The following is a 24,411-nucleotide window of genomic DNA, read 5'->3' as shown; positions in this document are numbered from 1 at the left end:
GGATAAGTTCTTTAACAAAATTATTTTTCTCCTTTTTTTATGGACAAATCGTTAGAGAGGTATAATCTGTTAATTGTTATTTGGAAATTCGAAGAATAATATGTATCACGTATAATCTTTCGTGTATTTGAATTGTTACACGTTATACATGTAATAGACGAAGATAGATATTACTTACTTTATGATTTTGTATTATTTATATTTTTAGTAGCGAATTTACGATGCAATTTACTATCGAAGAAAATTCTCAACATACATCGATTCATATTTATTTCAACGGAAGATTTGGTATCTACTTCAAAGAAAATATTGATCCTGATGGCTAATGGCTTACACCTACCAAGTCACCCGATACAAAGCCATAAATCTTGATATTCCTAGGAAGATAAGGAAAATGGATCGAAAAAGTTGTCACCAATTTTCCATCGAATTTTCAATAACACAAAGCCACCTGACTTTACATCGAATATCTGAAAACGTCGCAGGCATTTTTCATAGTGTGAGACAATCTCTCCTTTGCTTCTCGACGTCCCATTTATCAAACGCGTAGACATACGCTACAGGTTATTTCGAGTTAACCTATCAGTGATTATGATTGTCGCTGAAGACTTGAATCAAGGTTTTCGTCGTATAATATGAAATATTTAATGCAATTTTGTTACCCTTGGTTTTTGTCTTATCTCGAGCCATCTCCCTCGCTTCAAGTGTACCACGAATTTAGAACCAGGTTGTAATTCCGTAACTATGTAATTTCTCGTTACTCTACATTAAAATTATACAATATGCATATAATGTAACAAAATAATATCACGAATATATCGGAAAAAAGCGTACGAATTAGAAACAATCGAGGCATCGTAACCGACGATCCGCTATTGAAGGGTTAATAACATTGGAAAAATCGATTGGTTCGACGAGGCATGATACAAATTGACGAGGCAACGCGGATAAAAAAATATGAATCGTCGAATTTCCACGTACGCGTGGCGATCGACGACGCGCGCCGAGCCGATTTTCGTTGGAAAACTCGCGCAATCCCCATTGCGCCATTAATTTTAACGATTCGATCTCGCTGCATGGAAATAAAATTATACGGCCGTGCAATAATCCGGGCCGTGGAAAGGGAGAGAGATCACGCGTCGCAAACACGGCCCTGATTGATACCTGACGCGAAAATTTCGCGTTTACATCGCGAATGCGATTACCTGTGCTGGATGTCGGTTCGAGAACCGTCTACACGTCATGGGATTGCACACGCACGACATTAAACTTGTAAATAGAATTATAGAATCGCCGGAATATTACGGTCGGTCACATCTGAAACGATTGTGCTACGTGATTACATCGCGGGATGAAATTTTCGCCAAGCAAACGCCCGGAAGAAACGAATTCCCGACGGAGACGCGAAGGATGCAAACTTTTCGGTCACGATTTGTCTAGTGACTTTCTGTCGCTGCCAAGAAATCCTCTGCCGAAGAAATGCACGAGAAACGCGACGTGCGTTTCTTAGCGGCGCAAACGGGCTTCCCAAGCTTCCTACTGTTGTCTGCTGACTTAATATCGAGGATTACCCACCGGTGAGTATCGGGTTTTGTGTACGGTGGTATTTATGGAGTGATGTGCGAGATTTGAGACACAGTGGCTCGCGAAAGTAGTGGAACATTTCTAGACATTTTTTATGTATGTATGATACAAAATATTCTAAATCTCATTTGCGATGTAACGAAACGTGGCTATCACACGATTACATTGGTAAAGTTTGAAACTGATCTGAATATATACAGAGAAGTTACAAAATATTTGTTGGAAGCATACACTTGGCAAAGATCGCCAAAATAATTAAATGGTCAATTAATCACTATTTAATAAGTTACGATATGTATTGAGATCCGCGGTGAATAGCGAATATGAAATATATAATGTAAGCAATCTGAAGATAAGATTAATAGAAATCTCAGAATAAGTCGATTTCAAACCATCATATTTGGTCGAACTATCAGTTGTTTATTAAGACACAGAAAGCAGTTTTAGTTTACTCTTTAGAATCTTAAAAAGTACAAAAAATTATATCTGCTTCTATTCAACAAACTCCATTAAAACCTAAATCCCAAAACCACTATCGAATTTCTTAAACCTCCATCTCCCCACTATCACCAAATTTCCCTGCACTAGTATATAACACTATTCATCAATCATTCCTCAATCGAGCCACAAAAGTTGCCAACTCCAAAACTGCTTCGAAACTCGGTCTAATAATTCAAACCGCTGCAACGCTTCGATCGTAAACCTACTCCTTAGGATCGTCCATCCAGTTGGTCTAATCGCATGGTAGTCGCAACAGAGAGAGAGCCACGGATCGATCGTGAGAAAGAGGTTGGGTGTGTTACCTCGTTGAAAAAGCGACGATCCATCAAGCGGATCGTATTTTCGCGGAGATCGGGCGGATCGTTTTTACGAAATTGCGTCGCGTTCTTTGTCGATCGATTTGCGTGGCGAACAGAGAGACAGAGGAATGCAAGTGGAAAGGAAGCGGAAGAAGGGGTGAGAGTAACTGTTCTCACGGACGACGACGCGTAAATTATGATTCATCTGGCAGACGACGAAGCGCGAAAGGGTTGGTCGGGAACCGATGAAAGAGAATCCAACCGTCATGTCAGGGGACGTACACCGCGAAGTCGCGGAGTGTCTCGTTAATGGGTGCGACCCGAGGGCGTCGAACGAAGCCTCGATTCGACGTGTGCACGCGCGAGCAAGCTTCCGTCTGCCGCGCGGATTTGCGTCAACTGTCGATAAACCCGCGCTTGCAAAGTTACGAGAACTTTATTTCTAGGGAAATCTTCTTTGCAGCAGAGATTGCCTCTTTCCTGGGAACTAGCATGCTCTTATTTACTTTGCGTTGTAGAAGAATGGCCACTGGGAACGACAACAGAGTTTGTAAAAGAATTAGATGTTTGATTGTTTATTTTATTTGCTTCTTGGCGAACAGAAAGGTGTTTCATAGCAACGGAACGATTAAAAAGGATTTTGACTATTTCTGATTGTTATTAATTTGTACTTAAACAGAAACTCGTTCAAGATTCCATAAATTAACTAAGACTAAATTAATTAAGAGCCTTGGTCTTTCTATTTCATCTTCGTAGTAAATAAATTCTAATGTGCGTGGGGAAAAAACCCTAGAAATTCCTTTCTACGCTACGGGAGATTCTATAAAACGAAATAAATTTTGGTTTTAATTAGTAATTCATCGTTAATTTGGTAAAACACTTTGGCAAAATTCACATAGTTAAATAGAAACGAATGATTTTCTGAACTTCTTCGGCTTCTCATATCTGTAATCCATATATCGTATCGCTTAATTAAAGAACCCCGATAATTTGATTTCTTTCAACGTTTTCAATTCCTAAGAAAATTCTATCCAGAGGAGCGTACAAACTCATTTTCGCCACGACCGCGACGAACCGCTAATGGTATCGCAATAATTAATTTCGCGGTAGAATTGTATGACTTACGCGAAGCCGGAGGTAAGAAAGAAACAGCCGAAAGTAACAAGCGCGGAAAATAAGAGAATTGTTCGCGAATATTCTTATTTTTCCTCTCTGCCCTTTTCTTCTACCTTTCTTTTTTTTTTTTGTTGTTGTTTTTCATTTCTAAGTATTTTTCTGCCACGAGAAAAGTATCTCATGGGCACGCTGGAATCTTTCAAAAACACGCTCGCGACACGGAAGAATAACGCGAAACAGAATTCGCGGCAGGATTACACGGCGGTGGTAAAAATTAATAAGAGGTACGATGTAAACATGTGCCACTGAGATACTCTAGGGAGGCGTAATTAATTCGAGACTTTTCTCCATAATCTGCATGGATCATCAAATAAGATTAGACCAACCAAATGTATGCAGCATTCGGTGTACATATTTCGCGGAAAATATTCATCAGTTTTACTAATAATCAGAGCTTCGGAAAATGTTAAGTAATTTGTATCGAGTATAAAATTTGGTGAAAACGGCGCAGGATTGTAATATTTATGCCGTAATTTAATGTTGCATCGCATAATCGTTTAATTATTAATAACAATTAACATTAATGTAAATTTAATTTTATCCTGTATGTCATACACGTATCTGTATATATCGTTGGTTCCTGGTATTATGATTGACGGCGTTGAAAGGCGAAACACGATAAATTATTTGAAGATAATAATAAATTTTTCCACGCAGAGCGTCCTTTTCTATTTTTGCAAAGAGTGCTTATACATTTTTCTTCCCGTGTATCAATGTGATATACGAGAGAACGAGGGCTTATAAATCCAGTTAAATCAGAGGGAAACGTATCGCGAGCTATGGAAACACATATTTGCGCGTAACGGAAGCACGCTCACGCGCGGGGGCTGGTTTATCGAAATACGAGTATGACAAAAGTAACACAAAACCCATTCAAAGCCGGCTTTTATGTACTGCCTCGCACAACATTTGCATACGCTTTTGCTACCTTCGACCTTTCCTAGATATTACCGACGCGAAATCCAGCCTCCTTGGCGAGGAAACGAAAGTAGCGCATATTAGAGTCATCTCTGGTTACTTTAATACCACTGGAATAGCGAAATATCACGAATTATAAAATATTCTAGTAACCTGATGTAAAAGAAGTTTCTCTTTAATTCTACAGTTGGAACGTAATAATAAAAAAAGGAAAATAATTTGAATGTGTTATTAAATATATTTACGTATCTGTAACTGTACGTTATATGTGGCGTTTACAATAAAGAATGAAGGTTATATAATATGAACGATATATCAAAATTAGATACCACAAAAATTGCAGAAGCTTCTTAAAGTAATCCAATGCTCGGTCTAACATTCTATGTTTGTAATTAAATGCTCAATACAAATCAATTATAACGACGCTACTCCAATTTCTCAGAACTCGTGCAAACATCCTACTATGTGATCCTACTATAATCAGCTTGGTACACGAGATTTCATTAAAAAAAACTCCCTAGAAATAATCAATTAAACGGATAACAGGTAAATCCGGATGCAAAGCTCGGCCACGTGAAACGTAGTTTATTCAAAAGAGCGGCGAGCCATCGATGAATTGTCAGCTTTAATTCACGGTAAGCGCTCTCGAAGTACTCCGCTCTCCGCTATACTCCGGCTCGCAATAAATGCAATTTAAAAATGTAAATTTCCCCGCCGGCTACCTATGAGCTTTCCCTCGGTTACTCTTTTTATTTTTCCTCTTTGTCTTCTTCTACCGACGATCCTCTAGCATCGCCTCCTCACCGCACCTTTTTACGATTTTTCTCTCCTTTGAATTTCGAATGAACGAACGACCGAGTCGGGAGAAATTCGCGATTCAACGGCGCAATTAAAATTTAATGCCCGCTGATACGTGGGCGGGTATAATTTCCGAGCCACGGTCTCGTTAATACGGCGAATTTTACGCAACAAAACGGATTACATGTTGGCACGCGATTAAAAATAATTTTCCTTTTATTAGAATACTCCACCATGCCTATATCCATGGCTTGAGGTATTCATTGACTGGTATCCGGTTACGCGTTCTTCAAATTTACGATCTCTTTTCGCCTGCATGACACATAACCTCACGTCCGTGTGTATAGGTATGTGCGAGCGCGTTTCGAATGGACAAAACGAGAAAAAAAAAAGGAAAAAAGGAAAAAATGCGAGATTGGCGGTACGTAACGACACGCTTGCACTATGTAGCCCGTGAAAATCAGTAAAATGTTCGGACCACTTTTCATCTCGTCGTCATGATGCGCTGCGGTCCAAGTGTATCTTTCGACAGGCTCGTAAAAAATGCGCTCTTTGAGTCCCCTCCAACCCATTGTTCACGTATTTGATTATACTTGTGTCGGTGTCACACTAGATTTTAGAATACCTCGTTCTTTTATCGGAAAAAATGGCGCCTATTTTATATACTGAAAATCTAAATTAATAATAAATTTAATGTTAATCAAGAAGGAACATCGATTGGATATTGGACGAGAATGTACAGCGTTTGGGATTACATATTATTAATGCTTGTTTCTAAGATGATGTAATTTATGACGTAATAACGGAAGAGGCGGGAATTTCAAATATTGTCAAAGCAGCCCTGACGTGTTAGCTACCGAGCGATTACACGCATTAACGTTAATGCACATTCAGGTTTAATAAATATTAAAGCTCGCGAGTGTAGGCCCGTCGTTAATTAATATTAACGTTAATATACTTTACCCTCATATTATCTTCAAAAGTATAAACGTATATTTAAAACAGAAATAAACACATACCTAATACTTGCCACATTTCGAATGAAGAAATATTTGGCTTCTAAAGTGTTTGCATGATAATAAAATTTAATCATACTGCTTTTATACCGCGTTCAAAATTCATGTACTATATATTTAATCAGTAAAAAATCGAACTTTTAATTAGCTACAAATTCATATAGCAGGTCATAGCTAGCCATGGATCACGTCCATAAATACTAATAACAAGATTTAATTAATATAATATCCAGAGCCCATGTGCACCTGGTAGATACCATGTGCTCGTAGAAATGTTAATTTCAGACGAAGAAGGGTCAATATAAAGAGCAGGAACAGGACAACTTGCATGGAAGCTTAACTCCCCTCAAGAGGATAATAAATATAAATACACACTTCTAAAGGTGAAGTTACTTCATCATCGGTTAATTGCGACACTCAAAACGGCTTTCGCGTTGCTCTATGCATAGAAGGTGACCAATTTTAATCTATCAGTACGAATCATTAATAAAATACTCGCTGCGCTACATAATAGTTTAGGCAACAATTGAATAGTTTTAAGGAATGTATAGGCTGGTGAAATTAGTTTTCTTGTAAATGGAAGCGATATGTAGATGATATGTAGAAATACGATTTCTTAAATGGAATCATCTAATTTTCAATACAATAATCGATGCAACTCATTATTTCCAACAGAATTAATGTTAAGCTATTTACGTTAAAAAATCATTAAAACGATATAAAAATTCGACGAATTTTTTTTCGAGCGATGTAAATTAATATGAGAAAAACTTTGTAAAATGAAATAAAGTTAAAGTAATTTAGAAAAAGTTGTTCATCTCTAGCTAAGAACATGGAAATGTTTCAAGTTGCGATGCACATTCGTTAAGTTAAATTTAGAATTTGATAAAGCAGGGCATGCATCATATTACGTAAACATTGCTTCTTAACTTCGCACAATATACATATTAATTATATTGGTAATTACCATTTAATGCATGCAACTTCACAAAATGAAAAACAGTTGAAATAATTAAAAAAAAATTTCTTCATCTCTAAAAACATGAAAATAGATCACGAAACATGAAACGTTCGTTAGGTTGATTTCGAATGACGAAGTGCATCCTGCGCAATATAGACGAAAAATCATTTCTCAGCGATGTGATGAGAAATCTCATTTAAAGATTAAATTTCTAACGGGTGAACTTTGCTCCTTACCTTATAACTCATCTCACCACGTGTTAGCGTTACTTGCGAATCTGGTGGCGTGTGCGAAAGGAAGGTTAGGGAAGAGAGTCGGTCGCCGGAACATGCTGATTACAGAAAACCTGCCGCGTTCGTCGGGAACCGTACGTATACCTATCCACGAGATGTTTCTTGCAGCATCAGCTTGTTCGACGATCGTACCAGGGTTCGATGCTCCTTTTCACCACGATCGTTATTAACTTTTTACACGTCTATGGTAATCATGTCACTCCGTTCAGAAACTGTCGAAGCAAAGAAGATTAGATCACCATCATCCACCCACCGTCTCTATTGTATGTACTCGCGACTCGCGAACTCGTGACACTAACTGCACTATACTATCATTTTCGATACCCGCGAATTACGATTGTAATTTAAACGCGATATTATACATGCGACATGTAACCTCGATATTTTTATTTATTCTATAAAATTATTATTTTTAAGAGCACACGATTATTAATATTGGTCAATTCCAATTGACGATATGTGTGTATTATTCTTAATCTGATTCGATACTTTTGTGGTAATATTTAAACTGACCAATAGGAGACGTTGAAACAATAACATCATTGGTGAAAGCATATAGGTAATAATACGGTACGTCACAACACGAAACACGATCCATGATTGGCTTTCGCGTTCTATCCTCTAATTGGCCGATTTAGAATTCCGTTTGTAATGGATGCGTGGTGTTTGTTTGTCTCGAGTGGATTAACTTTTTCATTATTAAGTAGTTTTAAAGAATAGTGTAAATAACGACCAGTGTTCATCGTGTTCCGAAATCATTCTCCGTATCGATGTTGTAAATATTTATTCAAAATATCTGACTTTAATCGCACACGGTCAATATATTGTCAATATTCTCCACTCACCGTACAGTACATAAGCATAGTATTAATACCCGGATCGATTTTTCAATATTCGCCAACCTTCAATTTCAATATTAATATTTCAATATTAATGTTATTATCATAAAGATATAAAGATAATACGCAGCAAGTTATTTCTTACCGTGTAACTGAATTCGATATAAACACAAAGAGAACGTGCGTAGAAGCCCCTTCTATCCTTGTCTAATGAGGTATACACATCGACGCCGTTCGCTGATCGGTAATACACTTATGTATATATTTACGATTGTGCATACGTTAGTAGCAAGGGGCCTCTGTAACGTTTTGTTTTTATTCCTATATTACACTTTTAGTTCGCTCACGCGTCCTATGTTGATACACATCTCTATGTTTATTATTGATCGTGTCTGAGCTTCTATAAGGCTATGATTACATCGTATGGATCATAGATTTTTTATTTTTGTTACTACTAAAATCATACAGATGATTTAGACAAAATTAATGTTGCTTTTTATCGAGATGATTACGTATATATATATATATCATATAACACATACATTATATGTCTATATATATATACATTTATATTGGATTATATTATATATATATATATTACACATGTCACACATATCACATCACATATGTATACATTATGTATTACATATATATTCATATATGTATTTGATTGACGTATTTGTATTCGATATATTTGATTGACGTATTCATATTCGATATATTTGATTGACGTATTCGCCAGAACGTGCATCTACAGCGACCCTATCATAACAGGCTTAACACGTTGAACACCACAATTTTGCGATTTCCAAATTAAACCACGTGTGTGCCGACAATACTACTCACTGTTATTTGCTTTAACCGAAAATGTCTCGAATAGAAAGTTCATCATAGATACTACAAGATACTATAAGATACTACATACTACTAGATACTACAAGACTAACGTGGTTAACGTGGTATTGAACGTGTTAAAATAATCATCGATCGCGTGTCAGTTTTCCGTACAATCATTCGAATGACGTAGTATATACTCCGTCACTTGTTATTAATTTCCGCGTTCTAGATATCGTGTTTCACTTTTGTCCGCGTGTCGATCGTCTCTGATCGCCACGCCACTTCAGCAACAACAGAGCGCTTCGGACACGATCTCGCGTATCCCGTGAGTTAACAGGCGTCGTTATTAATTTCCCACGCGCGCGTGTTACAATTTTGGACTTAAACGCGGAACACGTACGATGAGAACGCGTTGATCCTTGTCGCGAGCGTGCAGCGCGGTGTGAAACTGTCTTCGTTGCGCGCGCAACGCGTGCTGTTGACCCATCGTCATGGCAACCGTGCGACGAGTCTACACTCGTCCAAGGTGGATGGACTGCGGCCTGACGCGACCGAACAGAAGTCAGTGCACGCGCGGACGTCAAGCCGTATGTTCATGTTCTCTCTGTGCGAAATCGGAGTGACGTTTGACTTTGCCTGCGTCGTTCGTACTGCCGGTTTAGAGTGCTTGTGTTTTCTGTATCACTGGACGAGAGGGGGATCCTTAAGGCCGGCATTCATCGTGGCTAGACAGATCATGGAGTGACTGTTCGTCGATCGCACAAATAAGGTATGTGTACATCTAATTACAATTTATATTTTTGTCGATACTTACTGGCGCGAGGTTTTTATCGAACCGAAAGTTACTAGGCTAAGAAGGTTCTCGTGACACGGTTAACATTAGAACTATCGACGAGTAACGTACAATACTTGTAACAACGAAGTCAAAATAAAAGCTATGCATTTTCAAAAACCTACTGCTGCAAATCTAGAATAATTATATGAAAAAATTAAGAATTGATTGTTATGATTACGGTGATATATAGTTCTAGTATTAAAAAATGTGCACGCGATAATATCGTTACGAGATCGTTGACTAACGCTTACTCGTCAGGTGGTAAAATTGAAACGATAAAACTGATAGGTTATTGAAAACGTTTTCGCGGAACATGGCAGGGCATATATTGTAAAAAGAACTAAGTGGCTTATGTGTGGATTCAGCAACCAATATTATATCGATACTACGTTCGATAACATATCTCGATCATGATTCTCTTATACAATTTTATAAATATTATTAACAAATTTATTAACAAAATGACAAGTTATAGGTTATCATTATTAATTAACTCTTTTGCATAGGGATTTCTCTATTTAAAAGTAAATCGTACAAATTACAAGTTATCACATTCTACTCGACTATCTATTTTTATTTTATTTATTCAAATTCCATATGTATATATATATATATTCATTTTTGTAAAATTGTAAAAGTATAAAAGAATTCATAATCTATAATTTTTAACTTGTCAACTCACTGATATTGTTAGAATTAAATAATTGTGCAAGACGGTCCATAAAACGCGCGAAAAGAAAAAAAAAAGATGGCTTCCTATTCAAATTTAGGCGCGAAATGATTAATCCAATATTCTTTACACGGAATATTGTTACACGACGAAAATTCGCAACGATATACGTTTCAATACCTAGAAATGTATAACTATCGTCTGTAGGACGACACCGTGATGCGTCGGAATACGTTAATGGAAACGAATGTTTCTCAAGTGCTTCAGTCTCTGTCAACCATCGGTCGAGTGGTTCTCTCTGCTTTTAGTTTTTGAAGATCGAGTTAGAAGTGAGTGCGCCGTTTATCAGGTTACGATGAAAGCGACGTTATCCTCGGGCTGAATGCACTTTCGTGATTTTTTCCCCCGTCGTTTCGATTTTGAACGGGGATAAAAAAGCTTTTCACCTGGACCATCGATCCTTTTAAATAATCCTCGCGTTGTTCGCGTAGACATAACCATGGCTTTTTGTCCGATTTTGGAGAACTTGGACATTCAGAAAATTGCCAGCCCGTTTTTCTAAAGTAGAATAAATTATACTTATTCTTGAATAATTCGAAAAAATTTTTATACAGAAGTTCATTTCTCATAATTAGCAAGTTTCAGAATTAACGATATGAAAGACATTTTAAGCTCAGTTTATTCTGTTTTTCTTTTTAAACTAAATACACTAAAACGATCTCGATCATGTAGTAGAATAAATAGTAGGTATATTTATAAAATAGTAATTGGATTTCAAAATTGTATATCTTAATCTCATCATTTTTGGTGGAAAAAAAAGTTGGCTAAAATATTTTTAAATTTCTATCCCATCATCTTCATAAGGTTATTTTCTTTATGAACATCTACTATGAAATTGTTATGTATTTCTCTATAAAATAATGTTCTCCAATTTTATCAATCCTCATGCAATAATTCTCTGTAGCTTGTTTCAAATCTCATACGATTCTCTATCTTCTGATATGTTGCAACATTCTAATAATAATAATAATAATAATAATAATAATAATAATAATAATAATAATAATAATAACAATAATAATATTTATTAATTTCGGCTTTTGCTGTCTCGAATTACATGTCTTAATTGTTCATCCATACAAATCTTCACGTACATATTTATGAATTATAGAGCGACACTTATAAGTTATTAATAAACCTACATATATGCTACTTATTCATAGCTTTGATTTAGTTTTGCACTTTCATTTTCCTTTTTCTCTAAGGAGCGAATCCAGTTGACTGCCTATTCACAATATTTTCCTTCTACAATTCCTTTCATATTACCTCTCAACTTCTCCATTCTCTTGCACTTCGTTACACGGTGTTTCAACTTTCCTTTTCTATCATTACATAATTCTCACCTCTTTTTATCTTCCTCTAACAAAAATCTATTCGGTCTCTCGAAGTTGCCGCATCTTACCCTTGCTATTCTTTTTTTGACTATCGTCTTCACCACGTTTACCTAGATATTCTGGCCTAGCTTCGTATCCAATTCATAGCACTGTAATAGCAAACTCCTTCATAAAATCTCCCTATTAAACCTTCAGTATTTTAAACATTAAATCACATCCTCCACGTATATTTACTCTACGCAAATACCATATGTGTATATTCGACTCGTGAATCGAAACGAAACATCGAGTATTCATAGAAGGATTGAGATGTGGTATCGAGTGAACCGGAAGTTGTTTAGAGGCTCATGAAGTTGCCGAGCAACACCACCAGTCTAATTCAAACGATGTAATTCGACGCAAGATCGTTGGACCAGTTGGCGGTACACACAAAATGGCGTCTATCAACGGGATGCGGCTTGGTTTAAAAGAGCTTGGCCAAATTTCGGCTTGATGGAAACTGTAGACGCGCCGACTTCCGCTTTACTTTAGCGTTTCAAGGTTACCACCGCAAAGACGCGCTCTAGTCTAAATAGTTCCTTTCCGAATAAGCTCGTCTCCACCGCCTTTGTTTTCGTTCCACCTTCGCCGTTCAAAAGGATTCGTGGTTGCTCAAAGCGAGAAGAAGCTTCTGCAGTATTCCGTTCACGAACCCTCGTATGCATTTGTATCCGACCCATAGTCGTTTGTCCATTTAGGCGACACGACAAACCCGAAACAAGACTGCAGCACGTCTTTTCTCTGTAGTCTAAACGAATTTCGAACGCGATCGTAATAAAAATTTCTATTCTCCAACCTTTCGACAACTTTACTCGTTTGTGTGAGAAAAAGGGTTACTATTTTTGCAATTTGATGGAAGTTTAACTCCTTAACCCACGATTTACGTTCGAGAATTTTGGGCCGAAAACGTAAACAAGCTATTATATATTATATTATATATTATATTTGGCCCGATCATCGTACTACGGGCTATACCCGTAGTTGTAGGTTAAGGAGTTAATGATGAAAAGGGAATTATTGGAGCAAGAATAGAAAGAATGAGAGAAAAAGAAAGGATTGATCTTTGGTTCAGGGCTAGCGGATTTATTAGTAAGGCTCTGTTTATTAATAATGTCTCTTTATGCAACACTATGGATAGGATATCTTGTACTTTTATTTTGTTAATAGGATGATAAATATGAAAGGATTAACTCTTGGAATTTTTCTTTACTTGTGAAAGAGAAAGGTTTGCAGTCTTCTTATTGTAATGGGAGTTTGACGTTGTAATAAAAGGGAGCATAGAGGTGGAGAACAATAAAAATGAAGGGGAAGTAAAGGGAGGGTGATCTTCCATCTAGGAGTGGTAGACATATTAGTAAGATTTATTAGCAAGCACATGTCCTAGACATGGGAACGTTGGTAGTGACATCATACCTTTTAGACACATTGGAACACATGTTTGTATGAACATGATAATTATAATTAGCCAAGGACTTGTGAAAATTATGTCAATGTAAATTCCTATACCTAATAGCGAGAGTGCATGCGTCACAGAGGAAATAGAAACTATTAATTGCTATAAGCGGATTGCTTGTGTAATGTATAGCTAATATGATACATACGTTAATAGGATACATTAATATTATAATACAAATAAGGTAAGAGGATAGATCCCATAAAAGATATAAAAAATTTTACAAGATTATCTAAATGTATGAGTACATAAATTTTGTACTTGTACTTCCATGTTGTATATTGTATATAAGCTGTATTATATGTATTGGTGACTTATATTATATGATAAAGAAATAAAATATTTATTAAATGTAAAATAAAATAAAAGTATTGGTTTCCATAATTTGCTCTTCATTTACAGTTAATTACTTCGATATAATTTTGTTACATACACAAATGAAGAATATAAAAATTCTTATTTGTCTTTCGGTGAAGGAAACTTTATCGCACTAATTAAGTAATTTCGATAGGTTAGTATCACCGTCTTTTATTTTTATATCGAAATGCGTAATTCGTTCGGTTTCAAGCACTGTTTACCAAGCTTAAATTTGTACGCATTTGTTTATGTTAAAGTAATTAGGTCAGAATTAATATCGGTTGCGATACGGTAATTAACGAGGGTACTTCGACGTGCCCTGTTTGCGAAATACGGTCTCGTAATATTTGAAAATAGTAGGGAATATTTTGTACCAAAATAGTAATTTTCGTTAAATTACAGATTAAAAGTGCGATAATTTATTTTCATTTCATATTTAGTGGCTTAATTCTGTTATTTCGTAATCTAAATTACAATCAAATGTAAATTAATGATCTTAAATCACAATATATTATATACCATATTTACATTTATAAAAATTAAAACTAAACCAGTTGAAATTGATTTATTCTTATTAATACTGGGTTGTTTGGATTACTGGATCGATTTATTTGTAATAACAATCCAATAATAATGTTACTTCCACAGAGATAATTTCCTCCCCAAATAAACTAAAGTTTCGCTGCAAGATGAAATAAACTCTCGCTCATACGGAAAATTTGCTCAAATTAGACTATCATCGAAGCGATTAAAAATTGAATATCGCAAGATTTTCACTTCTATTCGCAATTCGATCGAAAGAAGAAGAAGAAAAGAAAAAGGAAGAACGTGTTCGATAGTATGGTTGGATAGGATAGGATAGGATAGGATAGGATGGTCGAGGCTTATTGTTCGTCGTAATGCAGAGTTTTCTATAGGTTGAATCGTTCGTGAATTTTTTTTCTCTGATTGGAAAGGTACATGGAGCAGTATGCATAAGAATCGAAATTAAGGGTAACTGAGGATCATATTAAGGGCGGGATGGGCCGAGTGGTGTGTTTCGATGAATGTGGTCGGAAAAACAGATTCGCTTCGAATTGGAACTCTTTGTTCGTTCGTGGTAGGTTGTTTTATTAATTGAGATATCCGGGTCACTAAAGATTCCTTTCTTTAGGGGCTAATTGAATCGAAAGGCTCCTGCCAGCCTGAGCGGTGCACTGACTTATTTGCCAGCCCAAAAAATTCATATTTTCATGATCTTTGCTAAATGGATAATAAATTGGTTCCTAAACAGATATTCCTCTCGTCCAGCAAATGCACGACGAGTATACTCGACGTATTAAGGAATCTTTACGTATCTCCGTACGTCTTTATGTATTTTATGTACACTTTATTGGTTTGGCAACTAAGGAATGCGGATTAGTCGGTATTGACAAAAACCGCACCTACTCATTTGCCAGCCTGAGCGGTGCACCGACTTACTTGCCAGCCTGAGCGGCGAAGAAAGGATCTTGGTCATCTTTGACTATCCATTAATCTGCCAATTTTATATAATAGACAAACTGAAGAAGAGAATTGGTTGATCATATTTCATATCTAGAATTCAAACTTTAACTTTTTAATTATCATATATTTTTATTATCATTCAGTGTGTCTTATAACTAGATCGTGGATTTATCCCTAAATATCATAAAGCTAAATTATTGTGATTGCAGTAATACCCAATAGATATATAAGTTTTAGATATAAACAATTCGTTTTATAATTCTAATAATTTTTGCCAAAACCTATTTAAGTCTAATTTAAATATTCTATACATGAATAATTATAATTGGAATGATATTATAAAAACGAACAACTCCGCGCAATTACATCTCTATCTGAATAGGAGTCAATGTTAATTTTATCAGACGTAGGAAATTTCAGTATAATTGTAAAAAGTTGTAAAGTAATTTCAGTAATAGCGAAAAAGAAAATCTCTATAATTTGCCATTTTGGTAGATTTGGCAGTCTTAACTTTAAATATTCTAGAAAATATAAAAGTCCTTTGAAGATAGCAGGGACAACGATAAAAGAGGAAGTCGAAGTATTTTCGGTTTGGCCGGTTTATTCGATCACAAAAAGGTTAAAACGAGTCGTGCATTGCTTCACCGGAAATATTTGCCTTGGGAGGAGAAAATATTTAGCTAGAGCAGAGAAAAGCCAGAGGGTTTGATGGGGTTGGAACCGCGACTTTGCGTTTGCCGAAAACGCGGCGAGGGGAATGGGGAAAAATCCTCGCCCCGATAAATTTCGAATGTTTACGAAACGGACCGGGAATTTGCAACACGCGAAACTTCGGCTTGTTGCTCTCTCGTCATGGTGAAAAATTGCGCGCGGCTTTCCCTCGAAATTCATCGATACACCGGAGGGTCGACGTCGTTTATTAAACGATTTCACGCTGGACCGAGCTGCATCGCGATTTTATAATATCCATACGGACGATATATGGACTGTGCCCGTGTACGAATACAAATTTCGTTCATTTCGATGGACTTGGTGGTTCGTGAAAATGTGCTCTACCATCGGTATCTAACGGAACCTATCAGCTTCGTTAATTTCGAAAGGAAAGTGTTTTTTTCTTTTGTTTCCAAAGAATAGAAAAACTCTATTTCATATCGATTAATAAAAGTGATTTAGAAAATGTTGTAGTTTAAACAGAAAATGATAGCTGCTATTTATATCTTGTTTAATACATTAAGATTTAAACAAGTAGCTCCACCATTCAGTAAGTTAAGTAAATCAATAAAAACCAACTAAAAATCCATCAAGATTAAATCATCGTTCGAAACGTGCTATAAATTCACAGTGATATCAATATTCCTAGTAGTAAACTTTTTCATTATTGAATAGGTAACCTTTGAATATGGAACCTATATCTTGCTTCCTCTTCCAATAAAGACAATTTAAATATTGGAACTGCTACAAGGTGTCACGTAACTGAGCTGCGGAGTTTTCTTTGTCATAAATTACTTATCTGCTTTATTTCTATATTTATTTGTTTAAATTTTCACCTGTTATAAATCGATTGTATAAGTTTTACGATTTTTAGAAAATTTCTATTGCGTGAGAATCACAGATTTCGTACAATTTTAACAGTCGACCTCGATATTTCCTAACTACACGAGATCCAGGCATGAAATCAAAATTTTCAAGCTAAGAACAACTTAATTTTCATAAACATAAAACGCTACCCATTCTAATTAAACTTCATCTTCCGCTTCGAAATTTGACGATCAAATTAATTGCCTGCTCGCTGCTGACTCTAATTTCTTCGTCTATATTGAGAGTTAGCGAGCAATCGCACCTCAGAGGAAGCACTAAACTCGTTCTCTCGTCACTAGGATCTGTTCTTTCGCGTGGCATTCGATTGAAATTAGAGAAACGAAAGGGGATGCACTTTCATCGATTCGCAATCGGCGCGAGAGTTGTTTCGTCGTCTCCGGAATCAAAGAGGCGAAAGTCTCGTCGTCTCGTTACCGTGAGAGTCGAGAACAACTGCGTTCCTTTTTTCTCTTCACCCTTTTGTTCCGTCCCTTTCTACTTCTCGTTCTTTGTCAACCGAAGACCGAAAGAGTTAGGTGGGGGTTGAAGAAGGGAGTAGCAGGGAATGGTAGGGGAGGAAATGCGATTTGTCGTGAAAACTGTCGTTATTCGCGCTCGCTGTCATCTCGACAACGATCATCGTTTCGATTGCACGCCGATCGACTGCGTTTATTTAGGCGCTGCTATTATTGGACGGTATTCCTTTGATTGCACGTGCGACTCATCATTGGTATTAAGTGTAGAGGATAGAGTATGATGAACTCGAGCAGCTTATACAGCGTTTCGAGTTGGAGAAGAAAGTTAATGGATATTTAGAGTCAAAGAGAGAAGTCTGTTTCAGTAGAAAATTAATGGAGAAAAGGGAGATTCTTTTAGTAATTAATCAGGACTTTAGGCTATGTATTTTGATGCATAGTATGATATAGATTGTAGATTTATATATTTATGCAACGATTAATTTTATTACGTTGTTTATTAATGATTAGAAGAAACTTTAGAGAAATGATATTTTATGCGCATCAAACATACTATAATATTCATATGTGATACAATTTTTAATCAATTGATTACTAAAAAAGAATGTGGCTTTGTGTGGTTCGTGCATTAATCAAATATAGACGGAATAAAAAGATTTCGTTTAATGCAATAACGGTACAGTTTTTAATTGATAAAAATTTCAACCCTGATGAAGGTAGCTGCAACACCGATGAAACGTTGGAATAAAAGAACTATTGTACACGGCTTAAATCCGAAATCTCAGATTAACAATTCTAGAAAGTTTCGTTTGTTTCGCATACGGCTCTTTTTCCAATAATAAATACAGAATATTTGCCTTTAGCATTTATTATCTATCGTTTCGAATGATTCTAATAGCATGCCGTGTCACTGAATTGAATGTTACGGGATGACTGTTAAGTAACACATTTCTTCATAATGAAGACTATTATAACGCAGTTGAGAGTATGATGTCGAAGTTCCTGATGATTCACAGGTGAAGTATGTACATCGTAGAACAGGCTTGCAAACTAGGAATTAGTGTTAGGTAATCGGTATGCAAAGTATGAGATGACGAATGCAAGTGAATACTAATTAAGAAGAGAACTTCAGCTTAAGAGGATTGAAATGCGAATGAACGCCTGTATTTATGTCACTGGCTTTATATTGCCAACGTCATTTGTAGCAGTACCTATATACTTAGCATAAGGGAATTATTATGGAAAAGAGAATATCAAATTTCGAATATTGGAGTTTATGAGAAACCTACATTTTGATGTAGTATTCTGCCAGTTTCGATATTAAATTTGATATATATTTCGTAACATATTCTCGTTCGATGCAACAAATAAAATAAGTATACAGAACTTGTATTGTATATGTAATTGTTACGCCACGAGGCTTACCACAGGCTGTATTTTCTAATCGTCGCTCGCGGTCCTACAACGTCGCAGGCAAACCGTCTTATCTGCCCGCCGGATCATATACAATATATCGACGAGAGCATAGTTGTCGCCAAGCAGCGAGCTCTAGAAACGTCGATTTTTGACCGTTACGTTTTTCACACTAGAAGAGGCATACGTGATCATAGGCGCGAGCGGTGGCGTGACCCGAGCATAATGAGGGTCGTCTTCCAAATGAGACAAAGGAATAATCTAAGGGCGTTCAGTTCCTTCTGAGTCGCAAAGTCGAGTCAAATTTCTGTAACATCTTCATCATATTATTGTAAAATATATTGTTCTATGTTAACCTGTTAATACAGTGTTACATTCATTAAACCACTTCTGTTATCCTAACCGAAACAGGGGAACGACTATTTCGCGGCGTCGATTAACATAATCGTAGCGAGAATTTACGCCTCTCGCTGACGCGTTCTCCTAGCGACCGCGTCTCTCCGCGAACGGTCGTAACAGTAATGGATAACAAAATAATATTTTAACAGTGGAACAACCAAAGCTTGCTTTTATTTATTTTTCTGTAATTACTCGGAACATGTAGGTATTTTTAATTATTGTATATTTTTATTTTCTACTTTTATTCATTATTTATTTTATGTTTTTCATTCAAGTTACTATGCTAACAATATACGTTTTCGTTTTACAATTTTTGTAGTATTTCATTTAAAGGAAATCTTGAATACCAACGTGAACTATACTTACCTATTTCAAAACACAATAGCTCCTTTGATACTGAAAGAACGCTGACAATAAAACATAAGCGTAGAGCATATTTCAAACACCTTTCGTATACAAAGTTTCCATGATTCTGAAATTTCCTGACAAAGAACTCCTGACATCTGTCTTTCTGGCTTTTCATACGTCGTTAAGATTGGTTGAGAAGCCTCTGTCTCGCCGCGAACAAGAAATATATTGCTCTTTCTGAGCAAGTGCAAGACTCCTTCGTATTTTGAAAGCACCGACCACCACCAAGAAATTCCCTCCTCTTCATACAATGAATCTCTTCTGTATTCTCTACTGTGGCTATACAAATTTTTCTTCGCCTTTCTATAGCTTCTTTTTTTATCAGCTTCATCCATAAGTCAAACGATGAAGCGTAGTAGCTAATTTTATAAGCAGCAAACAAATTTGTCTGTTTTTAAATTTCTATGTTTCTTTGCTCTGAAATGTAGAATTTTTATTATTTTTATCAATTCTCGAGCATGCATGGATCTAATTTTAGATGAAAGGGCAATAAGTCATGGTTCCTTGTATCGTAGTACATCGTATAATATAGTTACATCATATCAATTTTATTTACCATTTGATATTATTTACTATACAGTATGTATAAGTTCTTCCTCGCTTTCCTATAATTCCTTCAGTGGATATGAAATATAAATGTTTGACAGCGAGTAAAAATTTGCTATTTTCGTATTTGCTTGCTTCAAAATATTGAAATTTCGTTATTTTTATCTAACGTGAGATATCTATATATCCACAGAAAAAAGATGAGGAAGGAAGTTCGGCAAATTCCACTCCTTCTTCAAATTAACATTTCAAGATATGATCAACGGAACGGTAATATTTATAGAAAGATCTGGATCGCTTCCAATCCAAGTAAACTGACTTGCTTTTTCCTCGATGCCAGATAGGAAGCCGTGAAATTATTATTTTCTTTTTTTTTGCGGACCTCTCTACAAATTACGAGGTCGTGCCGTTCCGCGAGTCGACGACGAACGAATCCAAAACGAAAACACGTTCTTCCTCTAATGAGTAAGCGTTTATCTTTGCTTCCATCGACAGCCGATCTATTATGCCACCGAGCTTTCTCTCGTTTCCCTTTTAGTTTAACTACGTTCCTCGGTTTGTCACTGTTTTACGATATTAATCCAATTCCTGTAGAAAGTATATCGGTAAATAAACGACACCCCTAATTTAAAGCGTAGGCTAAATTTTCAACGAGAGTTGCAATTTCGAGAAAACCGATCTCGAAAATTCATTGCACACGCGGGGCCAAAATACACACCAGTCAAATGGGAATATAGAACAACCTGGAAAACTCATAAAGAACTTTACGATGTATACTATGAACCCAAGAGAAATTTCTGCTAAATACTTTATTTATTACCTTGAATAAGATGTATTGTTCTCAATAAGATAGACACAAGATCAATATTTTAATTCTTTGCTTACAGATTCTCCTATGAGCGACACAACAAATCGTAGAATACTAGTCGTCATTTAGGTAACATATTTGTAAAGAGTTGGAAACCATCCCCCTAATCTCTCAAAAATGTTCTTCCTTTTCAAAGACCTTCGAATGTAACAATTAAAGTTGTCCTAAACCTTTAAGAGAGTCGTTCATGCAATTGATCAAATCAATATATTTTTGAAGATATTAATTATGTACGAGTTAAAGAAATTAAAAAGTCCACAAAGCAGAACTGTTCTATTTAACTTTTTAGAAGCTGATTATTACTTAGAAAGAGTTACCTTACAGACGATAGATATATCGCAAAGGTACCCTACCAAAATTGAAGAGCTAAAGGCAGCATGCGCTTGGCTAACAGCAGCGCGCGTACTTTTCCTTGCAGCTGTATCCACGGTGAGCGAAATAACTGCAAATATTTTCTCAAACGGATCGCGACGGCGATTTCTCAAATATATCTGACCAACTATCCGGTGTGCGCGATGTTCCGACGTACCTACTATTTGCAGCGGACAGTGGAAAAGCTTTAAGCTCGATCTGGCATCGGACCAATTTCGCGTCGATCGCGACCCCGTACACGTTTCACCGTTGCCGACCGCGCTCTGGGGGTGAGACAACAAAAAAAAAAAAAAAAGAAAAAAAAGGAAACGGAGCTCGTGAATAACCCCATTGGCGTGTAATCAGTGCACGGGAGTGTCCAGGGGCGCTTTATTAAACCGATATGAGTTTTTCGACCACTTTTGATTTACCCACCGATTTCGACCCGTTTACCGCATCGACAATATTATCTCCGCGAGGCTCGTTAAAAAAAGCAATCGTTCCAAGCTATGAAGAGAGTAGAAGCTCGTGAATTTCCCTGGAATTGATATTCCATTTATAGAATCAAGTCTATTATGTTTCGGAGTATCGTGGTTGAGGATTGTATTTGATGGGATTCTTAGAGTTTGGTTGGGGTTCGATGAGACGCGGATTTGGTAAATTTTCTTGTAATCGAAGGAATGAGATTTTTATAATATATGAAATTTTAGTGATTTTTCTGGTGATTAAATGAAATGTATCACTCATAAATTGGCTCACGTTTCGGATATTCGTGTAGAAGAGAAACACAAATTGCTCGTTGTTTCGTATTTTTGGTTTCATAAGACATGGATTTGTTAGATTTTGTCTATGATCTATGTTTTGGATTTTCGTAGTCAAGAAAAAAAATTCGTTCTTTGCTTTGTATTTTTGAGAATTAAAGTCAAGGGTTTTTCTATTTCTCTTGTTTTTAGTGAAATGTAAATCTGTTGGATTTCATTCAGGTTAAAGAAACATTTTTCTTCAATAGTATATGCAAATGGAAACTCGTAAATTTTTGTCGAATTAACGTTTTAAATTAATGTTCGCTGCAGGACAATCCTTCTCCCGTCTTTTTATTTATTTTGTAAAATATAAATTTGTTGAATGTTTGAATAAATCTGGATGAATATATTATAACATTTCGTATTTTTTACATGCCGGCTTTATTTTTACTTCCACCTTACTCATCTTTATGAATCTGATTTTATAATTCAAAATTAGATTCATAGCTTACGTCGCGAGAAACATTTTCATGAAATGTCTCCGCGTAAATGTAATATAACACTAACTAAAAGTTTGGAATTATATACTACATGTTGTTTAAACCAGAAATCAGATGGAATCTTTTCGTTGCAATATTTTTTTATTGACAATCTATCGAAATAAATTAATTTAATAAAATTAGTAAGAGATATAGATATATACGAAACTGTACATCTTTGTTTCTATAAAAGTAAATAACAAATATTGTTATCTTTCTTTAGATTATTTTACGTCTCATTTTAAATCTGACAATTTTGTATTTTTTAGTACAACTGTAAAAATAGTTCCAAACAACGACTTCAAGTCTTAAATTGGTAATAAATCATATTACGAAGTTGTTTATAAAAGAACAATAATTATCACTCTTAAACGAGTTTAGAAAGACAGCAGCATCAGTCATTTTTAATTAATCTGCATTTAATTCTATATATTTGTACCACGTTCTCTTTAGAAGAGGGTGGAAGGTCGAAACATAATGGATCGCTATCTCTGGCGGGATGTCGTGATCCCGGCTTTTCTTTGGCCGCAATTAGTCGCCAGTACCGAAGGGGTTCCATGAGAATCCCCTTAAGATGGGGAGATTTCGTGGCGCGTAACCACCAAGGACCAGCTTAACTTCGCGAAACATAATTAAACCGCCTTAAAGTTTTCCATTCCGTGTTAATTCCTGCTTTTATCAGTGCTGGTTTGGTCTGTAAAACGCCTTTTTAAATATCGTGCCAAATTCCTATCTTTAGTAGCCCTGTTGAATAATATGGCTCGTAGACCAGCCGGTGTAAATTTTTACTTGAAAAATCGTATACTTTTGTAACGAAAAGGGTTTCCCTTCATTATTTTATTTTGGAAGTTAATCAATTCGAAAGATTTTAATCGATTAAGGATTAATACTTTTAATTTTTGTTTCTCGTTATATCTTCATTTTAGATTTAATCCGACGTTTTTTATATGCATACGATTCATGCGTTTTTCACACGTATGTTTTCGTATGCGATTCAAGTAACATTCGATAATCAGTTTACCAAATCCGTCTTCCTTCGCCTGAAGTATCGCGTTGGCAACTAAGTGATTGCGGCTTTTGTCAATACCACCTAATGACAAAATCCGCGATCACTTACTTGCCAACCCAATAGTTCGTACTATCAAGCACTCGATAAATTATTTTCAGAATCCATCGAATAGTTGGATATATTTTCGAATATATGAAACTTATAAATTCATGTTTCCATTTGATGAAACATTCAGCGACGTGCAAAGATCCTCGTTTATTATTTATGATTAACTCTGCCGCGGCGAGTGAATCCGCTCGGCAACGGCACTAATTTCAATTGTAATAAGGTTATCCGACGCGGTGTAGAACAGCGTAATTCGAAGGATGCTAGACGCCGAGTAAATTTGGACGAGCACGTGCGTCCGCGCAGATGTTGCCGAATGACGACATGTATAAACTTGGAATTTAGAGTATGATGGAAACAGTCTGGAATCGGTAGACGGTATCAAGAGCTTTCGCAGTTGCCTATGGTGTCATCGCCGTTGCTATCCAATCCGGAGTTAGAAGCTCCCGGTTACGTATTTCTGTTAGTACGTAAATCCATCGTGTTTCCGGAACTGGGAAATTGATTGCTCTATAAATCGT

The 24,411-nt window shown here is 36.1% G+C and overlaps 1 protein-coding gene across 1 annotated transcript in view; it reads left to right on the top strand.

Annotated features, from left to right (window-relative positions):
* The first annotated feature begins 9,779 nt into the window (after positions 1-9,779).
* The window catches only part of LOC126865207 (protein rhomboid), a 164,929-nt gene continuing 150,297 nt past the window's right edge, over positions 9,780-24,411 (top strand). Inside the window, exon 1 of the mRNA XM_050617450.1 lies at positions 9,780-9,991. The gene's annotated coding sequence lies outside the window, so the exon portion shown is untranslated. The remainder of the gene's footprint in view (positions 9,992-24,411) is intronic.

This window comes from Bombus huntii, chromosome 4, assembly GCF_024542735.1.
Source record: "Bombus huntii isolate Logan2020A chromosome 4, iyBomHunt1.1, whole genome shotgun sequence".
Taxonomy (NCBI): domain Eukaryota; kingdom Metazoa; phylum Arthropoda; class Insecta; order Hymenoptera; family Apidae; genus Bombus; species Bombus huntii.
This window is presented reverse-complemented; position numbering and strand designations above follow the sequence as displayed.